Consider the following 24635-nt stretch of genomic DNA (forward strand, 5'->3'; position numbering starts at 1 on the left):
GCCACATCTGTAGGGGTCTGAGGCATAGCTGCACGTACTGCACCATGTAGGTACATGCTGCCACGTATTCTAGTAGCCTGAGGCACACCTAGAAGTCATAAGCAGGTCAGCTGAGACTGGGGTGATTAGCTCCAACATAGTTCGAAACCTCGCCTCCAGTAGGTAGTCCTGGACAGAGAAGAGTCGAGCTCTGCCTGATAAATTCTCGTCTTTGCACCGAGATCAATACTGATTTCTGTTCGTATATTGACAGACCCAGCACCAGGAAGGTGGCTTGTACTATACTTGTGCTGAATCTGAGTCTGCAAGTGGCCTTTGATCAGCCAATCGTCAAGTTACAGGTAGACCTGTATGCCTCAATGTCTGAGGTAAGCTGGAACCACCGCCATGCACTTCATAAAAACCTGTGGGGCTGCTGACAAACCAAAGAGAAGTGTGATGAATTGGTAGTGGCATTGGCCCACTACATAGCTGAGGAACTGCCTGTGTCCATGGAAGATGGAGATGTGGAAATAAGCATCCTTTAAATCAAGGGTGGCATACCAATATTCTGGATCCAGGGAGGTAATGATGGAGGCCACGAAGACCATGCAGAACCTCAATTTCTTGAATTATTTGTTGAAGCGATGCAGGTCCAGGATGGGCCATAGGCCCCCTTTGACCTTCAGGATTAGGAAGTATCAGAAGCAGAACCCCTTCCCTCTCAAATCTTGAGGAACTTCCTCTACAGCCCCCACCCATAGGAAGGCTTGCACCTCATGGATGAGAAGTTGCTCGTGAGAACTCTGAAGAGGAATGGGGTTGGGGGATAAAAAGCAGGGATGAATGCAAACTGGACCAGGTACCCAACTATTACAGTATTGAGTACCCAACAGTCCAATGTTATGCAGGATCATGTAGGGTGGAAGGATGATAGGCAATCCAAAAACAAAAAAGGGGGAGATGAGAAGAATCCTGAGTTGAGTCTGGTAAGCCGTATTCAGGTGCACCTTCAAAAGCCCTGCCTGACCTCATCGGGGTACTGGTTTGAGCCCGACTAGGAAGCGGAGTTTGAAGATAGGGGCTGACAGCATTTATAACCCTTCCCTTTTCTCTTATAGGGTTCCTGCCCAGGAGGCCCTGAAACCTAGGAGGCTGCAGGGGCTTGAAATGCTTTCTGGAGGCGGGGGGCATATACAGGCCTAGGGAGTGAAGTGTGGCCCTAGAGTCTTTGAGGCTGTGCAACTTGGTGGCCATCTATTTAGAGAATAGAAAGGACCTCTAGAAGGGGAGGTCCTGGGCTGATTGTTGCACCTTGTGTGAAAGCCCCAATGACTGGAGCCATGAACAGTGTCTCATGATGACCGCAGATGCCATCATTCTAGCCATTCAGTCGGCTGCACTCAGAGCAACCTGAAGGGAAGCCCTGGCCATCAACTTGCCTTCCTCCAGGATGGCCAAGAACTCCAGTCTCGATTCCTGCAGCAGGGATTCCTTAAACTTGACCATTGAGCCTCAGAGGTTAAAATTGTATCTCCCCACCAATGCCTGCTGGTTAGAGATATGGAACTGTAGACTGCCCACGGAATAAACCGTTCGCCCAAACATATCCAATCTCTTGCCCTCCTTATTCTTTGGGATGGCACTCGATTGCCCCTATCTGTCCCGTGTGTTTGTGACTGACACACACAGGGCCACTCGTGACGTGTGAGTGAGAGAAAGAGAGATAGTGTACAGGTATTCAAATCCAAACACTGTGTACCCAGCATCACAGAATGGTACATAATACTTCTTTTCTCCCCTTTTTTGAGATCAGGGGCATAGAAGAAGGGATCTGCCATAGTGCCAACTGATCTCAACACCGCCTCATGAACTGGTAGGACCACTCTGGAGGGGGCCGCTGCAACCAGGATATCAACCAGGCTGTGCGTGGGCTCCCTTATTTCCTTGGAATCCAGGCCCAAGTTTGTAGCCATCCATTTCAGGAGCTCTTGATGGGTCCTGAAGTCATCTGTTGGAAACAGGTTAGCAGAACCTGCGGCCACCTCATCTGGGGAAAGTGAGGAAAAAGCTAGCACAGAAGGAGGGGCTGGTTCTTCCTCCTGTGCCTAAATCACCTCCACTGGGACCACTTCGGGGTTGAAGCCAGATTCTGGGTCTGGTGCCAGTCAGGAGACCCCAGTGGCTTGCCTCTCAGACACAACCAAGTATGACTGCTGAGAGGAGGGACCCAATACCAGGGAAACCCCAATGGATTCCAATATTGCCGTTGCATTGGCCAATGTCCTGGTGGCGAAGCACCAGTTGCAAGGCTGCTGCTGAAGTCCAGTGCATAAGCCGGCTTCCTGTGGATTCCCCCTCAGATTTTGAAGAGGACTTGTCTCTCGGAGACCATGGCGGAGTTGTTCCCACTTCTGTCTGTAGGTGGTGCCGGGGAATCAGAGACCAGCGCTGGGCAAGGGACCGCTGTGGCAGAGCCATGAAAGGCTTTCCTCTGGAAGGTGCCAGAGCAGATGATGCCCTGGTACAGAATGGACATGAGCAAGCACTCGGAGAAGGTCTCTAGAGTCCCCTCAAAGAGATTACCCCATTTTTTTAGATAAGCTTCAACTCTATAACTATGTTCTATCTTGGGAGGCTATGTTACAGAAACAAAGCTAAGTTTTCCTCCCCCACAGAATAAACAACGGTTCCCTCTTCCAGATCGTACATATCCTCAAAAGGTCAGGGCCTATGTCAGCTTGCTATTAGTTTTTCAGTCACATGAGGTGTCTTTTCTCACATTAGCAGTACTACTGTTGTTACTCACTGGTAAAATACAAAATCTCACATGAGCAATTGTTGAAGAATTGTGTTCGTAATTGTTCAAGGCATTCATAATACTCCCAGGAAAAAAAAATAGGGGAGAAAAAAAATCAATGGATCTTTTCCAAGACTGAAAAGTAATAGAATTTTGTAAAGAGATCACCACCTTAGTCTTGTGCATGGTTAGCACTGTAAAGCATGAAGGATTATTTCTTAAGAATCAGGCATCACAGATGGGACTGAAGATGTTTATTCACGATATCGGGAAGTCTGATAAATCAGCTTCACCTTCATGGTGTTACAAAGATCACTTATATACGGTTTTTTTCCTCACTTAAACAATTCATTTACATTTCTTTTATCTATTTACTTACAAATACATACCTTATTATTCTCGGTAAGAACAGGGGTGATCAAGACAGAGAGAACAGGATTTCTGACTATCCGGGGGGGAGGGGGGGGGGAGATGGGTGGAATCTTTGCAGATAAGAGGGTACACCACGAGGGGGTAGGTGGGGGTGTATGGAATGTGCTGTTCTCATGGAATGGCAGAATCACTAAGTGGGCATCTGGTCTTCGAGTTATCAGGCATTTACACTAGCAATTGTCCTTGAGGTTTTGTTATGCATGCCTGTTAATTATTGTGGGTTTTGGTTGGGCTGAAAACTGTTTTCAGGTCTAACAGCACTTAACCCTTATATTTAACCTGTTCTGATTTTTAAAATGATTTAGTCTTATTATAATCAATGTTTGGATCACAAATATATTTTTGACCATCAAAACATTCTCATCTTTGCAAGGGAAGAGTGTTGCAATGCCTACACCAAGAAAGTAAAGTCAATTTTTCAGAGCAATAAATTTGCTCCAATATGCATCCCTGGGCTAAATCAGGGAAAATAAGAATGATCCTTTCTAGCTGGAAAAACCGGAGAACTTTTATACACTCTGTGTGGGACTAGGAAATATATACAATCAATATTTTAGGTCCTGTGCGTATACAATTTTACTCATGCAAGTACTGCTATTAAATTCAGCCAAAATACTCAGATGAACCAGCTCATGCACATGCTTAAGTATTTGCAGGAATGGGGCCTTATTAGGAAGTCCAGCTTTACTGGAGATCCTCCATCCATTGTTATCAGTGTCTCATATTTGGTGTCAAGGTCAGATTATCTTTAAATGTTTCTCTCTCTAAAACAAGTCACAGGAGCTCCTATTTTTGTAGAGAATTTACTAAATTTTAAGGGTGAGTAGTAAGTGCATTATCCACTTTCGTATGCTGGGGTTAGTGTGGAGGGGTGCTCTACGAAGGACTTGGCCTACCCAAGGCATCTCCCCACCCCAACTCAGGTTCCCACTGTGCAGTGGAGGTGTGTATGCTACATCATCCTTTTTGATGGTGGAGCATGCTCCCTGCTGTATGTCTGGCCAACACATTGGCCAAAGCCCTGCTCCCTTTCTGTTTCATTTGTGATGATTTGGGCTGAAAGGGCATTAGAAGGAAGCAATCCCTACATTCTTCAATGCTAGGATTGCTATTTTGTCTGACCTTGCACAGTGGTACAAACTCCTTATTCCATCTTTTGCCTTACACCCACACTAAAACCAGCCACTATCTAGCCCTGAATCTTGCTATGTAGCAGCACACTCTAATTAGAGTCACTGGCAAAGCCTGTGCAGTAGCAATCTCTGATTGACAAGCATTAGATCCATCTGATACATTTTTCATTTCCCTTCAAATCTCCCCCCCACCTTTGATCAAATCTATGTTGAAGAGAATCTACTTTAGAATCAAGTGTAACTTCTAAAAACTTTAATAGCTTGAAGCAAAGTATTTTGTCCAAAGTATATTGAACTGCTGTTCAAAATTGTACCTAAAATATCAAAAGCTCCTCCTACTGGACTAATGTTTGCAGATTAGGGAATCCTTTCACTGAACAGTGAAGCCCCTCTTCTTTTCATGATCACTACATCATCTTCTGATAAATAAAATAAACATTTCCTGTTCAATCCATTCTTTAGAAAGGCCTCTATCCATTTCATTGTAGAAGCCAGAAGAGTTACATATACATATACATGTAACCGGGTCCTGATTCATGACTAAGGCTCCTACAGAATATGGTAATACAAAATAAATCAATACATAAATAATGTACCATATGCACATAGACATAACATATATAGGTTACAGAGCAATAAATCAAATAATTATACTTGTCTGGTACAAACTGGAGGACTAAGCCCAAACCACTCAGAACTCAAAATAAAATAAAATCAGTGGCACCCTATTAAAAATCAATCACAAATATAAAAAGGCATCTACAATAGTAGTAGCTCAAGAAAAAGCTTCCACTGTTTTAACAAATAAGCAGAAGCCAAATTATATTATGCCTTATCTTCTGTCAAAAGTAGATGCAGAGGAGTCTCGGGGAACTCGTGAATTAACAAAACAAAAACCATGAGGAAAAGAAACATTAGTGCAACATAATACAGAACAACTCAGCAGAAGCTGTAATGTTAAGGTTCTTCAGAGCAGGAACATCAGGGACCAATTCCTCAGCTGGTGTAAATTCAGAGCTCTACTATAATCAATGGCACATTGATTACACCAGCTGAGGATCTGCACCAGGGCTGGGGGTCTTATACTAGACAGAATGCCATCACTAACGTGGCATTCAGAAGGCTCAAACTGAGTTATATTCAAAATTGCTATAGCGCACAGACACAGATTACCTGGAGCAGTGACACAGACCTCAGTGGTTCAGGAGCCAAATTAGTGATCAACATTACCCACAAGAGCCACGCTAGTGTGAATTCATTGTTTCAGTTACTATACTACTATATATTCATATTTAAACAGTATGGCAGAGGAAATATTTAGTTTATATATTTTTCTCACAGCAAAATGACTGACCAAGTATTATTATATCATCAACTACAATTGGTTAATAACATAGTAAAAGCATTCTGATTGGTTAATAATTAAATCAGAGTGTCTTAATATTATGTGCTGCAAAGAGCTGCAGGAAACACATTAAAGAGCCGCTTGAGGCTTGTGAGCCTTAGTCTGAGTATTACTGAGCTGGAGCAAAACCAGAGAGCAAAACCACCCTAGGAACTGAAAACTGCCCTCAGCCAAACACCAACATACTATTCTGTATATTTTGGGGCTGGCCAGCACAGAATCTTTAAGCAACAGCAGCCTAGAGCATTATGAAGATGGCTTTCATCTAAATTGTAGTTATTTTATCCCTTTATCCTTGCTGCTAACAGTGGCTTTGGAAACTTAAAAATGAGTTCTATTTTCACATCACATTGTTCTCCATCTGTGCATCCTCCCTCCAATTCCATTTCCCACTAGGCTGGGAGATTTTTAGAACAGGCAATATGGATGGGGTTAACCCTGCTCTGAGCAGAGGGTTGGACTAGATGACCTCCTGAGGTCCCTTCCAACCCTAATATTCAATGATTCCATGGATTGTCATCCTGTCTAGTACTAGATTGGGCCTGCACACTCTGTACCATATATAATATTCTGCTTTATGAATGTACAGACATTTTATGCTAGCATGAGCAAATAAGCCTCTAGTATTTTTGTTCACTAATGATTTTTAACTGTTTTTATTAGTTAATCGTTTAGCAAAATATTTGGGTCTGTCAACACTAGTGTGTGTCTAAAAGTAGAATCAGGCAACTATACATATAAATGATATTTTCTGATAAAAAGCTAAGGAATGATGTCTACTGTATAGATACTTAATACACATGTGCTTTTCAGCTTGATTCATTGCTCATGTAAGTCAATTTAATGACTTCCATTGATTTCAATTGGGCATTGAACCAGGCCCTTTAAATGGAGAGCTTCTTGTGTGTGATTTTGGCTTCTACTTACTTGTTAGAAAAGTCAAAACTTTTTGTTGAGCCATTATTGTTGTAGACACTTTATATTTGTGACTGATTTTAATATGGTACAGTTTCCTTATAAGGGGAAGTGGTTCTGCCTACTGCATCACTCATGTGCATTGAGATGATGATCATTGAGAATATCTCAGTGGGAATAAATATAGCTGCTATATGCTTTGGATTTTACAATGACTATTTCTGGAGATTATTTGTAAGAAACAGGAAAATACTGGGTAAGATTTTTTTCTTTTTTAATCCAGTGACATTTAAATTTGCCTTGTCACCAGAAAATGTGCTTAGCTAGTCTATTCTCTCCCAAGAAGAATATGCTTTTATTATTTGAGGGAAGAAAAAACAACTTTTCATAGATTTCTTCCATCATCCTCTTCCATACCCAGTATATCAAGAAAAAGTTAAGATCAATGGATGTCATTGAAGAACAGAGAAATAAATAACTAGCAGATATTTGTAAGTGGAGTACGTAGATAATATTAACAATGTCTAGTCACTCACACACCTATAAGTGTGCCCCAGAGTAAATGTTTTCTCTTTTAATTGAAAAGTTACTGTTATTTTAAAAAATAAAAAAAAAAAAATCTAGAAAATAAAAAAAGTTATTTTATAATAGTAAGTGCTAAAGGGTACAGTTATGAATTGGGAAAATCTGTGTGTACTAAATTACACTAGTGAAGATACATGACAAAGTGATCTGTGTTTACAGACATTATCCCCAATAGGATGGTGAGCTATAGACTATTCACTGAATTCAAAAGTGTATCCAAGGTCCCCTTGCAATAAAAGGACTGTCCATTCCTCCCTGCCTGCCTGAAGGGGACATGATGATAAGGCATTTAAGGGAATTCCTCTCAGTTACTGTACCTGAACTTGAGGGACTGTTCATCACTCCATCCCTGACTTGATAAGGACATACTGCAAATGTTGATTTTTATAAGTTTCAAAAGGTCAAGTAAGACTGAGTGATTTATTTCCTTTTTAATTCTGTAAACAATTATTACGGAAAATGCCACTGGCTGTGTTCAGGGGATTATTAGTTTTCCCTCCCTTGTTGTCAAACGGTGAATTGAGAGCTCTCTCTGCTTTATATTGGGGGGAAGACGGGGGATTAAGAACACACTACAATCCATCTCAGGCTGTGCCATTTTTTAAAAACTATGGATTAAGAAACACAGTGTTAAGCTTAAAGAAGCTATTACTTTGTTCCTTTCCTTCCTTACAAAAGGTTCCCTAGAGATAATTGAAGGCAAAGGAACAAAGACATTTATCATTGGAATCAGCACTTTTTGTGAATAGTTTATATGGCATTAACAAGAATAGCCATTCCCTTTTTTAACCCTTTCCTTCACACTTCCCTTTTGCAGCCACTACAAGAGAGGCCATCAGTCATTTTCACTCATCCACCCCACTTCTACCAGAAACCTTTCGTTCACACCTTCTTCCAGGATTGGTCCCATTAAAGGTCTGGTGACCAGACTGGTCTACTGCAGACTCCAAGCCCTGCCTCCTCAGACCTGTCAGTTCAAGCCACAGCTGGATCCTGACGGGCCATTTCATTTTCTTTATATTAGGTGGCTTAAGTCAACTACAGCAATGAGTCAGCACTGTGATAGCTCACATTTCTTATCCAGCTTGACTTGTCTTCAAAGTCACTGCTAACTGGGCAGATATGTTAGGAAACAGTGCCAGTCTATTATATCATCCCCACAACAAGGTTCCTTAATGCTCTAAAGTCATATTGTTTACAGGGTTAAATTAAAGCAATCCAGGGCCCTAGGCATAGAACAAGAATTTTCTCCACTTGGAGTGGAAGCAGAAGGGTGCTTCCCTCCCCTTACAAATACCCAGGGGCAGGTTTTCCTTATCCTCACCACCCACCTTCCAGAAATAACAAGAACCTCCCCCTTGCGCACACACATCCTCAGGAGCAGTAGGGATGACAGCAGCTCTCCAGTACTTCCCCCCAGTAGCAGAAGTGCATCTGTTTGGATGGGTAGGACAGGCTCACTGCACTCTTCTCCTCCCATCCCACACTGTTGGGGTGGTGTTGGCAAGGCCCCCTAGATCAAAGGTTTTGGAGTTACTCCTCCACTGAGAGAGACGGTAGTTTCCACAGATATAAGAACTATTGTTTTATGCTCTCTGCAGACACAGGGAGGAGTCCCTTCATCAGTTACACCTGACAGATGTTTTCAAGTTTTCTCTGCAACCATGAAGAGAAATGAAAGCTGTGATGCTGACAAATATTTTAGGCATAGGATCTACAGTGCCTTTGCTTTAATCCAGCACTATGACATTATCTTGGCTTTGCTAAGTCATTTTGATTCAACTGAGTTGAAGTTTAATTCCAAAATTCTTGATTTTGTTAAAAAGAGACAGAATTTACTGGTGAATATAAAAACAAATTGGAGCACAGTAGCGCAGAACTCCAGACACAGAAGATAGCAGCAGTTTAGGTAATTAAGCTATCACTAAAGATAAGGCTTCCTTTCACAAAACTGAGCAATTTGCAAATAATGCCAAAGAACATTACATTCATGGTTTAGCATTAACTGAAGATCTGGAAATAGATTCTTCTGATAAATTATTGTTTGTTTTTATTAACAGACATAAATTAATTAATTTCTTCCTTTCCAGATTCCTAAACATTTCAAAATCCTGCTGCAGGACAGGCTGCCCATTGCCATGCCGAACTGTTTTATTTGTAGAATTTAATTGTGATTTTTATGCCCATTACTGACGGAGATAAAGCTATGTAAGTAGCATAGAAGAGCAAAGGTATTCTCAAGACTATGGGCGGGGAGGAGGGGGGAAGAGGAGTGGGAACAGTGCTTAATTTGTGCCAGTTACCAGCGCTGAGCCCTGGTATCTTTAGTCTTGCCAGTTCATAGCAACAGCACTTCTGGGCATGCCACATCAGTTATGAAAGTAAAATAATTGCTTGAGCCCCAGAACCTCTTTAATTACAAATTAAAGCTGGGTGGGAAGAAGGGAGTGATCTTGTCTTAGCAGACCTGGCCAATCAGGAAATTTAAAATATTTTTAAGTCTTCCTTCAGAGTTTTTTTTCCACCGGGCATTAAAGTTTTGGTTCTTTCCTCAGCAAATTCCATGTTGAAGACTCTCTCTCTCTCTCTCTTCATATATTATATAACTCCATGTTAAAGACCATATTATATATTTCCATATGAAAGTACTGATTTTGTTTTTTATAGAAAATGAAGGGTTGATACAAGCCTCAATCCTTTAGATGATGCTTTCAGAACATGAATAGTTTAACATCTTGAGCAGTAGTGTGAATATTTAAAATCCTGATCCAAAGCCCACTGAAGTCAGTGGGAATGGTCATATTGACTTCACTGGTCTTTGGATCAGGCCCCATGTCACTATTTCTACATGCATTTTTCTTTTTGTTTTTGCAGTTGTTTAAAAATGGTTCTACAGCTTGGTTATGAGGAGGAAATGTTGATTTTGTGGCAATGCTGTTATTTACCAACAAAATGTTATCTGAAAGTACAGTGTGGATTTGCTTATAGTAATCTTTATTTAATATTGACACCATTCACTGGAGCTATTTAGATGATTTCAGTTTGACAAAATTAATATAGTAAGGGCCTTTTCCCCATTTTTTCCTTTTTAAATGCTTCTGTTTAGTCAGTGATGTATCAATAATTAATTAATGCTACTAATTTCACAAAAAAAATTCTTTTTTTAGTTTGTTGTTGTTTTTTAAGTACTATATATCCACTTCTGATCTCTCTGCTACCATTTGTTGTTAATTTGTATCAAGTAAACAGTGCAACTTATTCCATTTAAAAAGTGATATGTAGACCAGAGGGTAGTGTACATTAATAAAGCAATTCCTAAGGAAACAATACAGAGAATATATTGAGTCTATGTATACCGCTATTTGACATATTATGCAACAAAAGCCTGGATCATTTTTGTCTATTTGCCTCATCTTTGAAATATAGCTGGCACACATGACCTAATACAATTAATAGAGTAGTCAAATATAAAACTAACTGGTTGCAAAAATAATTATATTTATTATTATTATATTATTATTAGTAATATATAATATTATATTATAATAAAAGATTACTCTGAGCTGAACATTCTTCATCTAAACAGAAGGAAGTGGTGAGAAAAATCAAACTTGCAATAAAAGAACCAAAAGGGGATGAATAGGGTAGAAACCGCTGATCACCAGTTGTCAGAAATGCAAGCAGTAATGAAAATGCAAAAGAAGAATTTACAGGATTGTATCCATTACAATTTGTTCACCTATAGGTGCCCCTACTGCAAAACACAATAAGAATGACATTTTTTTCTTGTTGTGGCTTGAAAGACACTTACTAGATTGTCAGCACATAGTGACTCAGGAGTATTATATAGGGTGACCAGATGTCCCAATTTTGGAGGTTTTTTCTAATACAGATGGCTATTGCCCCTCAGCCCCGTACCGATTTTTCATACTTGCTATCTGGCCACCCTAGGAGAATAACAACACTTGAACTAAGTTAACTTGAGGCTTTGACAAGACAAGGCACTACATTGATATACATGAGATCAATTACATAATAGCGAGAGGATAGATGGACGGATGGAAGTTAAAACATTCAAGAAGAATGAGCAACTGAAGGAAATGTTCTTCACACAGTATAATATTGTCCTGGCACAAGTTATTTGCTAAGTTACTCTGAAACACCACCTAACATAAAATAACTAACAACAGCAACAGTATCTCTTTTTTTGTAAAACATATGCAACCAATCCATTAAACACAATGCTCACAATCAAGCATTGAGGTAACAGTACCACATTTTCCTGCATCCTCATTACATATTGTTCTCCTAGCTTCTCTCTCATGTTATGTCATTAGGTGACCAGTGTAATTTAGTTATGGATAAAAACATAGGAAGTTTTGCATTAATTGTACATAAATGCAAATTATACAGGAGAGAGACATCAATCATACCAGTAATGATAACCAAACATTACAAGCGGGCTAATAAGAAAACCAATTGGCAGAGCCTAACCAGCCCTTTCACTGAACAATACTATAATAAACATTAGCATATTGCTAGTCAAACAAGGTTTGCTTGTCTTTCACAGAAAAAGCAGTTAAAGTCTAAATGCCTTAGACTTCAGTAAGATTTTAGACACTAAAAATCTGTGCCTGTGTAAATCACCACTGACTTAAGCAGGCACAGATCCATTGAAATCAGTAGGGCAGCACCTACTTATGCCAGCAGTTAATTTTTCCCATGTTATCTAATGAATAATATGACAAACAAACAATTACAATAAAAGGAGAAAGCAAAACTGCTTCAATATCTATATGGAGAATACAACTCACATGTCCCCTAAAGTACTGCTATTCTTCTATCTTCCACACTTCTAAACTTGCTTGCCTGTCCTGTCTCTCAATTCATACACACTTGTAGTCAGTACCACAGTATCTCACCCCCTCCCAGAGAAAACCACCATGGCAAAGGAGTTGCCATTGGAGAAAAACATTGGAAGAATCCCCTATGGAATTTCTTTCCTATCCTTCCAACGGAGGGGCAGGGATTACTGGTTCATGTCCCTGGTGGTTCTTTCCTTCTATTTCTCAGAGCATATTTCTGAAGAACTGTGTCATTAAAGAATCATTCTTGCTTCCACTGCCCCCAGGATACCTACTATGGAGAGGGTTCTGCAGAAAAAGGTTCTTCCCTGGGCCATATTACCTTTCCTAAGTAATCTCTGTGGAACTAGTGAAGGATGGTTTGTTTCCCCTGCCTTGACACAACATGAGATTGCCAAGGTTGCCCCATCCTTGCCTCTTCCTTCCTCATGGAGCTTCCCCCACATGATCTGGAAGGGGGGCATTGCAAAGACAGCTTTTTTCAAGCAGGATGGAGGTGTGTGCATTAGGGGAGGGGTAGATCTGCATGTGCACATTCCCCTACATGACCGGATCTTGGGTTCAGACTCCGGCCGTCTACTTTTAACCAGAGGCAAAACCAGAGGAAAATATTGAAATCTCAAGATATAACAAAGTTGGGCAGTTCATCTGATAAAAATACACCTCTGTGTATTCAACTACATACAGTCTATAGTATTTTAGGGTTCCCACTGTCTCTATCGCTATACACAGACATTGGTTTCTAAAATTTAGCAGGAAATAATGCAACACTGAAGATCTTCTTTTTTTTAATACACGAATCTAGTTCATAAATGTGCTTTGTGATCTAGTTATTGGAACAAAGAAAGCCAGTGTGTAGCCAATTTTGACATGTCACTGTGAAAACCTTCAACTTGGAACACAAAATAATACTTGGCACTTTTACGCTCTATTAGGTCAACACTCTAGTATGTTAAGAAAATCTCTAAGTGGATAAGAAATACAATATAATTTGTAACAGCGTATAGCATATTGTTTTAAGTTCCCAGGAGATAAAAACTAGGGGCCCAATTCTGATGTCAAACACCTGTTCAAATCAGGAGCAACTCCAGCTAAGTCAGGGGAGTTACCAGTGTAAGTGTGCTCAGAATGAAGCTTTGATATGCATTATCACAAAAATTCACGTGTTGCTACAAAATCTCTAAGTAATTAAAAAACACTTTAAGAAGTTTGGACTGATGATATATAGGGACATGCACAAGGACAAAAAGAACTAAATGTGAGTTGTCAATTTAAGGCTGACACTTAATTCACCCTATTAATATCCACATGACAGGTCTTAATGTCTGTCACACCATCCAACACTCTGCATCTCCCTGATCGAGGATCATAGGAATGGCAATGCACAGACACAACTAAGTAACTTCAAAACATTTATGTGAATGTGTGAGACAGGAGGTCACATATGCATATATAAATTACTATATACATGTTCTCTACTGCAGGAATATCATACATGGCAATTAGGTTACATTCATAAGTGAACAGAAATGCAACTGTGATTATAAAAACTCACATAAATTCTGCAGTGTCTGACTAAGAGGAATGAGGTAATCTCCAGGCAGAGTTAACTACATTAAGAATTTATAAACTTCTGATCCACATTTCAGATGAGTATTTTATTTTATTATAATCAGAATAAATGGGTGTTCACACTTCCCTTCAGTACATTGCACTTTTAAATTTATTCATAAATCTTTCCAAAAGAGGACAACTACCACTTCATTTGTCCAGTATATTGGGTTCACAAGGATATAAGGTTAATATAATGCCTAGTTTTTATGCTGACACAGAAGATCCCTGCAAGAAAGTCACATTAGATTATGGAAATTTTGTAGCAGAGTTTGTTTTCAGCAGCGTCTTAAGAGAATTCAAGCACCTCTGATCTACTGCTTATCTCGAGGGAAAACCCTCACCTCAGAAGAAAACAGCTTTTGATAAAATTAGTAAAAATAATGGAAATATTAAGTTCTGTTGTGCACCAACTAAAGCCAAAACAGCTCTCTTCTCCTCCCCCAATACATAATTTTGCATACAAATTTTTACAGTAGAACAAAGTTAAGGTTACAAAGTGAAATATTCAAAAGTGTGGAAATGGTAATGTTAGTGTCACCTATAATACCTTAACCCCGCCTTCTGTGTGCATGAATTCAGCCTTTAACCACGTACTATTTTTATTATTCACCTGCAACCGCTCTGGCATTCAGTGAATGGGTTGAAAAAAGTGTGCAGTGAGTGACGCACCTATTCAATATTTATATTTTATCCTCACTGTTCAATGTGTGTTCACCAGCTTCATTAGCTGCATCTCCTCCAATCATTATGCTAAATGAGGCAGGAGTTTTCTGGATTCCTACCTCACTAAAAATACTCAGCTTTAAACACACCTACACCATGTATTAACTCTACTTTCACCCAGCCCTTCCTCTATATATCCTGGCCATTCTTCCTCTTGGGCTAGCATGGCAAGGGCTGCTGCAGCCTTTCTCTGTAATTGCCCCCATGGAACTACCTACCCTAGGGAGACAGATGGCTGGGAATCAGGGGTCTCAGAAAGGAGTCTCCTTCTCTAAAAAGAAAAATAGTGAAGCACATGTCAGGAAGGGGAGGAGACAATGTTAAGACATCTGATCCCCAGCCCCTCTGCCTCCCTAGTGTAGGTAGCTCTACAGAGCTAAGGAGGTGGTACAGGATGCATCTCGGATGCTCAGCCGAGTCTACCCTGAACTGTTCTAAAGGGGCTGATGGTGGTGGAGGTGTCTGATGGCCCACTGGACCCCTGTCCAGCCAACTGCTGTGTCTCCAGAATAATGGACCATTTGGCCCCCTCAGTGTTTCCTTGATTGATCTCTGTCCACTTGTGAAGCCCCCACTTAAGGACATCAAGAAGGTAACCCCTCCCCCATCTCTTTCCACTGTACTTCATGAACATTCCATCCCACCTGGATGGCCATCAAGAAGCTCAGGACCAATGCAGAGTGTTTTTAGAAGCCATCAAGAAGCTCAGGACCAATGGATCCCAGAGTGTCTTTAGAACTCAGGCAGGACGCTGCACCTGCTGAGCTTGCGGGTCAGGATTTTGCTCAGTGTAGTCTTGTAAAAGTTTATTGACAGTAACTCAGATAATGAAGAATGCCCTTAAGTGTTTAATTATGTAACAGTTTTTTAACTATGGAAAAAAAAGGGGGGAGGGGGTTCACTAGTCTAAGCAATACTAATCTATGGTAATAAATTCACAGCAAACAACAGAGCAGAAACCAAACCACTAGAGTCCATGTTAAAGCAATGCCCAGTCATGGAACAACATAATGGCATTTAAAACATATTATGAGGAGAAAATACATCTGTGAATACACAGGGCCATATCCTCAGACATGGTGGGACCACTTTGTGTGGCACCGGCAGCAAAATATGGATGTGGAGACTTCTACATCAGATGCAGAATGGAATATGCACACTGACGTTGAAATCTAGGGACTGGTTGCTTAAATATCCCAGACAGTCTCAATTTCCCTAATATCTTAGGGGGGAAAAAGAAAGTCTCACATATAAATAGGAACTCTGCCATTTAAAGTTTTATAGAGCAAGGCGATTCTTGCTGTGATTCTGAAGCCTATCATATCAGGCGATTGAATATTGTACATAAGAAATAAAACTAAAATAAGAATAACTGAGTATTTGATTTCACTACATACACCTGATACAATATATACCATAATCAGAAACTGCATGTCTCCGTCTGTTATACTATTATCTTTACTGACATGGAAACACATTGTATATGTTTCTAAATATCTATGATGATGTATTTATTAAACAAGCTTTACAAATACTTAATTTTTCTATGTTGAACATTTCTTAGAGAAATCTCAAAAGAGTCCTGCTAGCTCTAAATATAAAGGTCACTCCAGCTGTAAATTCTGACGGTGGAAGTTTCCAGATGGCAGTAGCCAATTTCCAATAAATTTTAATTGGTTTAATTGACTTTCTTGTTTACTAATTGATAGGGTGATGTAGTTCATTTAAATTAACCTCAATTACCACCATAATTAAGCAAAGTTAAGCAACCCAAAGAAAATTTTAAAGAAGGGTTGGGAGGAATGTTTCACATTTGACATGCTAGCTCAGCTTGTCTCTGGCACTTTAGGCAGACGTTTTAATTTCTGTTCACTCAAAGGAGAAACAAAAGGTATCCTTGCTGACTAGGTTTAGTAGTGGAAAGATGATGATACATACACAGCACCATTTCATTACTGAATCATGTTAGAAGAGCCAAGAATAGGGTGTGGGATGGTAAAAAGGGATTATAGAGATAGAAATAAGTGGCTGATCCCAATTTGCAGTGCTTTCATGTTCTCTTAAAGTGGGAGGATTGGGAGAGGGAGGCTCAGACAAGGCAGTCCCAACTACATTGCTTGAGGTACTACAAGGAAGAGAATTGACAGCTTCAAGGGTCAGCCTTTCAGTACTGAGGGCCCAATATCCTGCTGTAGCCATCCTTGTGCCGTGCAACAAAGCCACAGAAAAGCTAGTAGTGTCTACCCAATCCTGGCAATACTGTATCTTCCGGAGGATCCATCTTACAATTGTCTTCACCCCCCATCTACACAAAACCTCTCTATACAGTCGACATGAGAGCTCTGTATAATGCACCTATCAACATGATATCTGGGCACTAATTAAACGGGATTAGATGCACTCCCACACCAGCATGTTGCTTCAGACTGGAATTTTTCATTGTCATTTTGGCAAGAAACATTCACACTACTTACAAAAACCAATTGGCGAGGCACCTTCCAGGAGCACCAAACTCGGATATGGCCACACTCTGCTCACCAGGGCTGTGCTCTTTTAACATTCCATCAGAGTCCCAAACCTTAAAGAGAAAGGGCACTGAAAAAAATATAGCCTTGGCATCCCATCAAGTTCTGTGTAAACTAGAGACTTTACAACCCACAAAAAAGCTATGTTGACATTAAAGTATACATAATAACTTCTGAATACTACAAAGTTCAACTGCAGAATTCATTCCAGATTCTGGCTGGTATTGAACTTTTCCAAGTGGGTAGTGGGGGAAGGGAAGAGGGAGTGTTGAGACTCTGAATTTCCTCAACACTCCTCAAAGGATTGACTAGAGGTCTGAGGAACTGTTTGTTGTGTCCTATGCAATGGGAGATAAAGCCTACATAGAGGCTCAAGTTAAAATACCTAGCTTGTTTACAGGTAACAGATTTCAAATATATACTTTTACTTTCTATGGTTTTGTTCTCTTATTTTCAACTAATGTCCCTGTAGCAAAAAATCATAGCTAATATTTAATGTCCTAACTGCCAAGCTGTCATGCAGGAAAAGGACTGCTGGAGTGCATTAATTCACTGTTGAGGGAGAAATGACTGGACACAGCCTAAGGATATTCTTCATCAGTCTCTTTGTATTTACAACATGCACATATTTCCTATCCTTTGAACAAACATGGACAAGACAGCAAAAACAGCAATGAAATGTACAAAGAAAGAGTAACACTTTTAGAGCAACTGTCACACAGTTGTCTGAAACACACACTTACCCTCATAACCTGTATAACTTGTGTGCCTCAACTGCACTCCTAACACATTACAGTTCTTTTTGCTGTCATTCAAGGAGCACGTCTCCCACAAAAACACCTGGGACACGGAATTGGTATGTCGGTACATTGGTTAATACAAACTATAACCAGTTGAATCATATTATTTTGAAAAGAACTTTTGCTTTTGAGTCAAAAATATGAGCTAGTGGTGTAACTTGTTTAGTACTCCACTATATCATTGACTCTAATGAGATGCACATTTCACCCTCAATCATTAAGCTCTGTTTCAGTGATGGTGGCACCTTAGTACATCTTTTTTCAATGTATTATTTTCTCCATTTCTTTACTTTTGTTACATGACAGTTTCATAGGAGAACCTATTATTTAAGGAACATGCCTAACACCTTCTTGCTTGTCTTGCAGAAAAGTGTCCACCTTATGATTGACCTGTGACCAAGAATGCAGGGCACTGAAATTATTCTTCCTAGTTTAAGAAACTAGTACACGTGATGTGTAACCAGGCAGGATGATTTATTGTGGCTTGTGAAGGGGTTTTGTAGGAATTCTCTTGCTATTATTTGATCCAAGATGGTGTAAGTGTAAAACACGCGTCTCAGCATTCTAGGAGATTTTTATCAAATGTCTTCTACTGAGACTTGGAATTCTTCCTTCACTTTTGTATCTAACTGGTCCTATCATAATAGATGCACAAGTCATATAATTTATTGCCAGGAACACCCTTAACATCTCATTTACCTGAATTCCACTAGCAATTTGCATGGAGGAACATAAATGACAAAATTGTCAAAGATGACTTGTGATATTGAGTGTCTCAATTTTTGGGTACCCAACTTGAGATACCTTAACAGGGCCTGAAATGTGCTCAGCACTTTTTAAAATTAAGACTCCTTTAAAGTATTTCATGTTGGGTACTCAAAAATTGAGCCACTCAGAATCTTGAAAAGCATGGTCAGTTTTGTGTGTAATTTTAACTTCTATCCCACTAACAACTAACCTCCAACAACTATGTTTTATGCCTGCCATCTTTGTTCCCCAGTGACAATGTTCAATTTACTCTTTACAATTGTAATTCCCCCCCTCCAATGTTTGTTCTCTTCTCATTCTGTTTCTCTATTCTGCCGCCTTATTCTGAAGTCTCAGACCCCCAGGAGCAGAAACTTTGTTTTATTAATTATTATATATTTGTTAAGCAATAACATTGTACAAGATATGAAAACAAACAGACTCAAAGAAGTCACCACCTATCTGACCCAGAGATTGTCTGAATGCAAATCATAGAATCATAGAAGATGAGAGTTACAAGGGACATCAGGAGGTCATTGACTCTAATAAGACGCTCCAAATGAGTCAAAGTGTCTCAAAATGTCTTGATGTTGATTACAGAGGTAACTCTCCTGGTCTAACTTCTCCCCAGATTCATCTGTTCTTCATCATTTTGACACTATCTGCTCCTACTCTTCCTCATTCTTCAGTTCCCCTCCTTGTACAACTCCCTTCCACAATAATTTTTCCACCTTCTGAACTCTCACACTCAAAACCTTTCTCCTGATCTGCTTGGCTCCTTTTCTATTACTTTTTTCTTTCCTCAGCTCAACCCTTGTTTTCTTATTCTCATACCCTTCTTTGCCTCTAGGATCGCCACAATTCCTTTCAATTCCCTGTCATCCCTTGTTATCTTTCCAAGCTCTTCCCTTGCTAGAAAGAGAAATGGGAATACAAAGCATTGTCTTCATCCCTGACCTCCCTATTCAACAAAGTTTTTCAATACCTCTATCACTCCTCAACCATCCAACAACCCATCATATTCATCTCCCATCCTCCTATTATGTTCTTATGCTCTCCCTTATTTTAACCATTGGTGATTGTTGTGCTATGCTAAACCTCTCTTCCTTGGAGTTCCTTAAGGCTAATTCCTTTGTCCTCTACTCTTTTCTACTGACTTTCCTATTGGACATCTTGAGTGAAATCCTGGTTTTATTGAAATCAATGGCAAAACTCCCATTGACTTCAATAGGGGCCAGGATTTAATCCCTTTAGCCAAGACCTTGCTTATGCCAGGTATTAATTTGGTCCTTCATTTCTAATTTTAATCTCAGTTACCTATACTCCTAAACATCATTTTAGGCAAATAGCAGTCATATGTAAATATCTTTTATAAATGTTTAAAGGAGCCCTGTGTCTACTCTTCCTGGTTTAACTGATCAAGTAAATTTATAGCTTTGTCTCACCTTCTTTCATTTAAATATTTCAAAGATAAAACTGCTTTTCCTGTGAAGAGAAGTTTCACTGAACATGGCAGCTCTTACATCTCCTCCCTTAACTTGGACTCCCTGTTTACCTGCGTGGTTCAGCATTTTGGCAATATCTTGACCCTGAACTCCTCTCTTATTTGCTTTAGCATGCCTTAAAATTTGTCTGTCACAAGCTCTGTGGCTACCTTACATACATACCACTGTTTTCCCAATTAATTGTTTGCTATCTTATGATATTATCCCTCTTCACTCTTCTGCCACCAGAAATGAAGCTGTTAAAAGTTGTGATGACACATCTTTAATGAATCAGCACTTGAATAGTTCAACATACATCCAGGGATGACGATGCAAATACAAATCAGGACATCACTCTCGTGGTATCTGGTACCAAAATGTTTCTACTGTAAGAAGGCTGTCAGATAGCATTCATGAACACAAGTATCCAATTTCCACCTCACTTTTCATCATTTATTGCCTTGTTTGGCTTCCCTAACTAGAATAATAATACTAATAATGATGAAGATAATATTAATTGTATTGACACAGAACCCATCAGGGGCATAAGTGCTTGACAAAAAACAGGCTCTGCTTCTGCTCACACTAATTTTAATAGAAGCAGGACTGAAACTATTAATGACAAAATTCTATTCAGATATCCATGACAGATTATCTCTAATTTCCTGCATGCACCTATGTCCTCCAGTTTGAGAATTTACTCTAACGTATTAAACCTGAGTGTCCCTAGGAGTGGCTCACAGAGTTGTTTAAATAGAGGAGCTCAAGGTTATCAGTTAAAAAAACCTAAACCAAACCCATATCAATCACAAAGCAGGGAATAGACAACTTTTTTTATTTGGGGAGGGGGAGCAGGGTTAAAAATAATAAAACAGCTGTTCAATATCATTTCAAGGAGTAGTTTTGTACTTTAATAAATGTATCTACTCTAAATAGAGTGAGATAAATGAGCTTCTGTTCCAAACTCAGTATTTCCTTTAGTTATTAATGCAATCCCTTTTTTTGGGGGGATGGGGGGTGGGAGGGAGGGAGAAGGACTAAAGCTCTCTCCCCAAATAACCCCTAGTTATCTACAACCATGCAAACCCTTTTTCTAATTTCACTCAATCTTCTTGAAAGAGGATCTACAAAATAGCCCTACAATTTTATTTATACTTTTTTCAGACACTTATTCCATAAGTAAATTTACATCTATCTTGTGGTGAGCTGAGTGAAACCTTGTTGTGGGCCAAGTTAAAACCACAGTGAGGTTGATGGGTGTGAAGGAACCCTTCCATTAACATAACTTTAAGGATAAATTAATCACAACCTAATCAAAGACAAAAGGGTTACGCAAACCCACCCAGGAGTTTTAGACTTGGTGGGCAGAAGGACTTTTGTTAAGTGTCATTTTATGCGTGGGTCGCAGAGAGAGACTTAGAGGCAGCAGAAAAGCCAAGTGTGACCCTGGAAAAGCCTGGGTCACAAGACTGTAACAAAGAAGACAACAAATCGTCATCAATTTCTACTCTCAACTGGAACATACCACAGGCCCCAAATTTTGACTCGCTGCTCAGGTCAAAAAGGGATAATGATATTTTTCAAGCACAGTTACTATTAATTCTTATTATTTATATTGCAGGAGCACCTAGATGCTTTAGTCTGGTTGGGACAGCATTGTGCTAGGCATTGCACAAACATAGTAAATACCATCCCTTCCCTCAAAAGCTGATAGGCTAAAAAAAGAAGACCTGGAGATATCAAGTGGGTGAAACAAACAAGTGGATGAAGGTGCGTGTAGTGAAGAAGGCTAGTGTAAACAAAACTAGGACACTTCAGTGTGGATAGCTGTGTGCACAATTCACATCATTCATCAGTATACTGTATGGAAGATGGTAAAAGTATGTTATTGTTGATTTTTAAGACCTAACCTGAAGCACATGAAAGTCTATGGGAGTCTTTCCATTTACTTCAATGAACTTTGAATCAGGCCCTTAATCATTTCTCATTAGTACAAAGTAACTATGCACAATATCCCCATTAAGACTGTCATAAATTGGCAAGAATAGGAGTATGCCTGGCAACTTGGGAAATAGAGCAATATTCCTGTCCTGTTTGAAATTTACAACCTGCCAAACTGCTAAGCCTTAACATATTGTACTCTGCTGTGTGGGAAAAGCCACTTTTATTTTAAAAGTTGGGGTGATGGAGGTGGTGGATGGTCTGTGAGAAGAGGTGCTGGTATTATCCAAGGAACAAAGTATACTGGACCGCTTCTTCACTCATTCTCTTTAATTACTTTCATTATTTGAACTGTATGAGGTCAGGATCGGACATTTTGAAGTTCTAATATGGAAAAAGAGGAAAAATACATGGCATCAGCATACATTTTTGCAGTTAAGAGACAATACTCCAAAAGCTCCAAGGCCAGGATCTTTACCAACTGAACGGCAAGGCAAAAGTTCATCTGTCATTGCAAGAATTTTTGTTTAACTCACACCACAATGCTTATTCCTGGAGGGACCTTAATAAAAAGTCTGTTCACACTCAAGCAGTAATTGCTAGCATGGATCCAAAATTACACAAGCTAGACTCACAAATGAATAATTTGGAGGCATAAGAGGCAGTGGTGAGTAGATAGAATTAGAAGCCTGTAACAGCAAACAGTCATATATCTCATCTTCCTCAGATGAAGAAGAAAAGAAGTCTATAATTAAAGACCAAGTCTGAAACAATCTCATGCTCACATGTTCACAATATTATAATCCTGGCTCTGCTAATCAATAAAGAGGACAGGGACCCAGTTTTTCTTAGGCTAATGAATGGTGAAAATATTGCAATTATAAAGTAGATAGTTTTCCTGTGTCTAAGAAATTTCTTTCTAGTCCTGTATTTTACATTTGCCACAAAAATAGGTCTCTTGGATAGCAGTACAGTGCACTAGCAATAGACCATTTCGTAGGAAAACCCTGAGGAGAATCCACTTTTCCACAGAAAAAAAAAAAAAACAGGGATTAATTCAAGAAACCAGACGGAGGCAAAAATGAAAGTGAATTTTCATTTTTAAACATCTGCCATAAAAATGGTAAATGGGAAAATAAAGGAACAGAATTTCAGTTCTAGCTACCCTCCCAACATGTGACCCCATTTGAAAAATAGCCAATCAAACCTAAAACTGAACTGGTTTCCAAATTTGTCCCTGCAAAGGTATAGGAAAAATACACTGGCATAATTTTTTTTTGGGACTACGTCAGCAGAATGATGGCAGGATTTGAGAAAGCCACTTACAAAGAAGGGCATGGCAGATTCTGAGTCAGACCTTCCTATAGCTATCTAAGTGTGAGCAGGAGCAGAACTTGTGTTTTTTCAAGCACTTATGCCCCTGATGGGTTCTATGTCAATACAATTAATATTATCTTCATCATGATTATTATTATTATTATTGATTCTATTAAAGTTACTGAGTCTTTTTTGGTTTATTTTTTTATTTATCAGTATAATCAATGCATTTGCATGGATCAGTAAGTTTCAGATTTAGTATGTTGTAGAATGGGAATGTTATTGTTGATTTCTTTGACTAGATATGCAGATGAAGAGTTTCCTTGATAATAATTTGGGTTGTTTATATTTTATATCTGTCAAACTCTGGGATTTGACTTTCACTTCTGCACTTCAAGACGACAGAACATATAACTCTGACGTTTGCGAAAGGATTTACAAAATAAAGGATATTGTTTATTATATTTCTCTATGTATTGCTCTGAGATTTGATTCTGATTCTCTCTTTAAACTTTAAGAAACACAGGAAGAAGAAAGATAAAAGGGTGATCTAACATTGAATGATGGACATTAAGTAACATACCTGTAACATACTATGTGCTCACGTGGAGCCTAGTTCTGCAAGATGTCAAGTGCCTGCAGCCACAGAAATGCTGGCAGGATTGGGTTCACACAGTCTGCTCCAAGGACTGATACCATTTCTTTTACTAAACAGTTCACATAATTCGTTTAGTGTACGTCATAAACAAAGAAGGTTAGTCTTTTATGTACTTTGAAATATCACGCCTTTCAATATGCATAAATGGCTTCAAACATCACTGATTTATGTTTGTAAAAAAGCTATTCAATTACAGAAACTGAACATAGTTATAAACAATGCATGTAGGGAAACTGAACCTGTACCATCCATAGAGCACAATAGCCCTAACAGGAGATTAATTTTAAAGAGAGATTCATGTACTGATAAAGCCTTTAAATATGAAACGCTATGACTATATGCAAGGAATAGGAGAAATCTTTTCTGTATACATAAAATTAATTTAACATACTTTTGGCCTCAAAGATGTTGACATTCTTAAAAGAGCACTATCAGTTTTAGTCATGTTGTCAGTCTTGTTTTAATTCATATCTAGTTTGTATTACACTCTTTGGAAATATTTCTCTTACTAATTTTGACCTTTTCTTAGGATATGAATTGATTTTTTCTGTTGCTAATGGAAGTGAAATCAGTGGGTTTATCATCACTTCCATGTTTGTGTTGCAGCTAAATGTGATGGTACAGCACAGTTGCAAATTTAACACGGGCGATGAAGCCAAAGACAAAACACTTAAGTATTGTAGACCTAACGCCAGTGTTATAAATTAAAACT

General features: G+C 39.2%; 1 protein-coding gene across 6 annotated transcripts in view; it reads right to left on the minus strand.

Annotated features, from left to right (window-relative positions):
• RALYL (RALY RNA binding protein like) overlaps nt 1–24635 on the minus strand; it is a 552061-nt gene that overhangs the window by 422881 nt on the left and 104545 nt on the right. For 2 of the 6 annotated variants that reach the window (XM_067553539.1, XM_067553540.1), the window contains one exon: nt 16926–17029. The exons of the other annotated variants lie outside the window; for them this stretch is intronic. The gene's annotated coding sequence lies outside the window, so the exon portion shown is untranslated. The remainder of the gene's footprint in view (nt 1–16925; nt 17030–24635) is intronic. 6 annotated transcript variants of the gene reach the window in all.

This window comes from Emydura macquarii, unplaced genomic scaffold (assembly GCF_026122565.2).
Source record: "Emydura macquarii macquarii isolate MOO-44397 ecotype Brisbane River unplaced genomic scaffold, CSIRO-AGI_Emac_v2 contig_1477, whole genome shotgun sequence".
In the NCBI taxonomy this organism is placed as follows: Eukaryota; Metazoa; Chordata; order Testudines; family Chelidae; genus Emydura; species Emydura macquarii.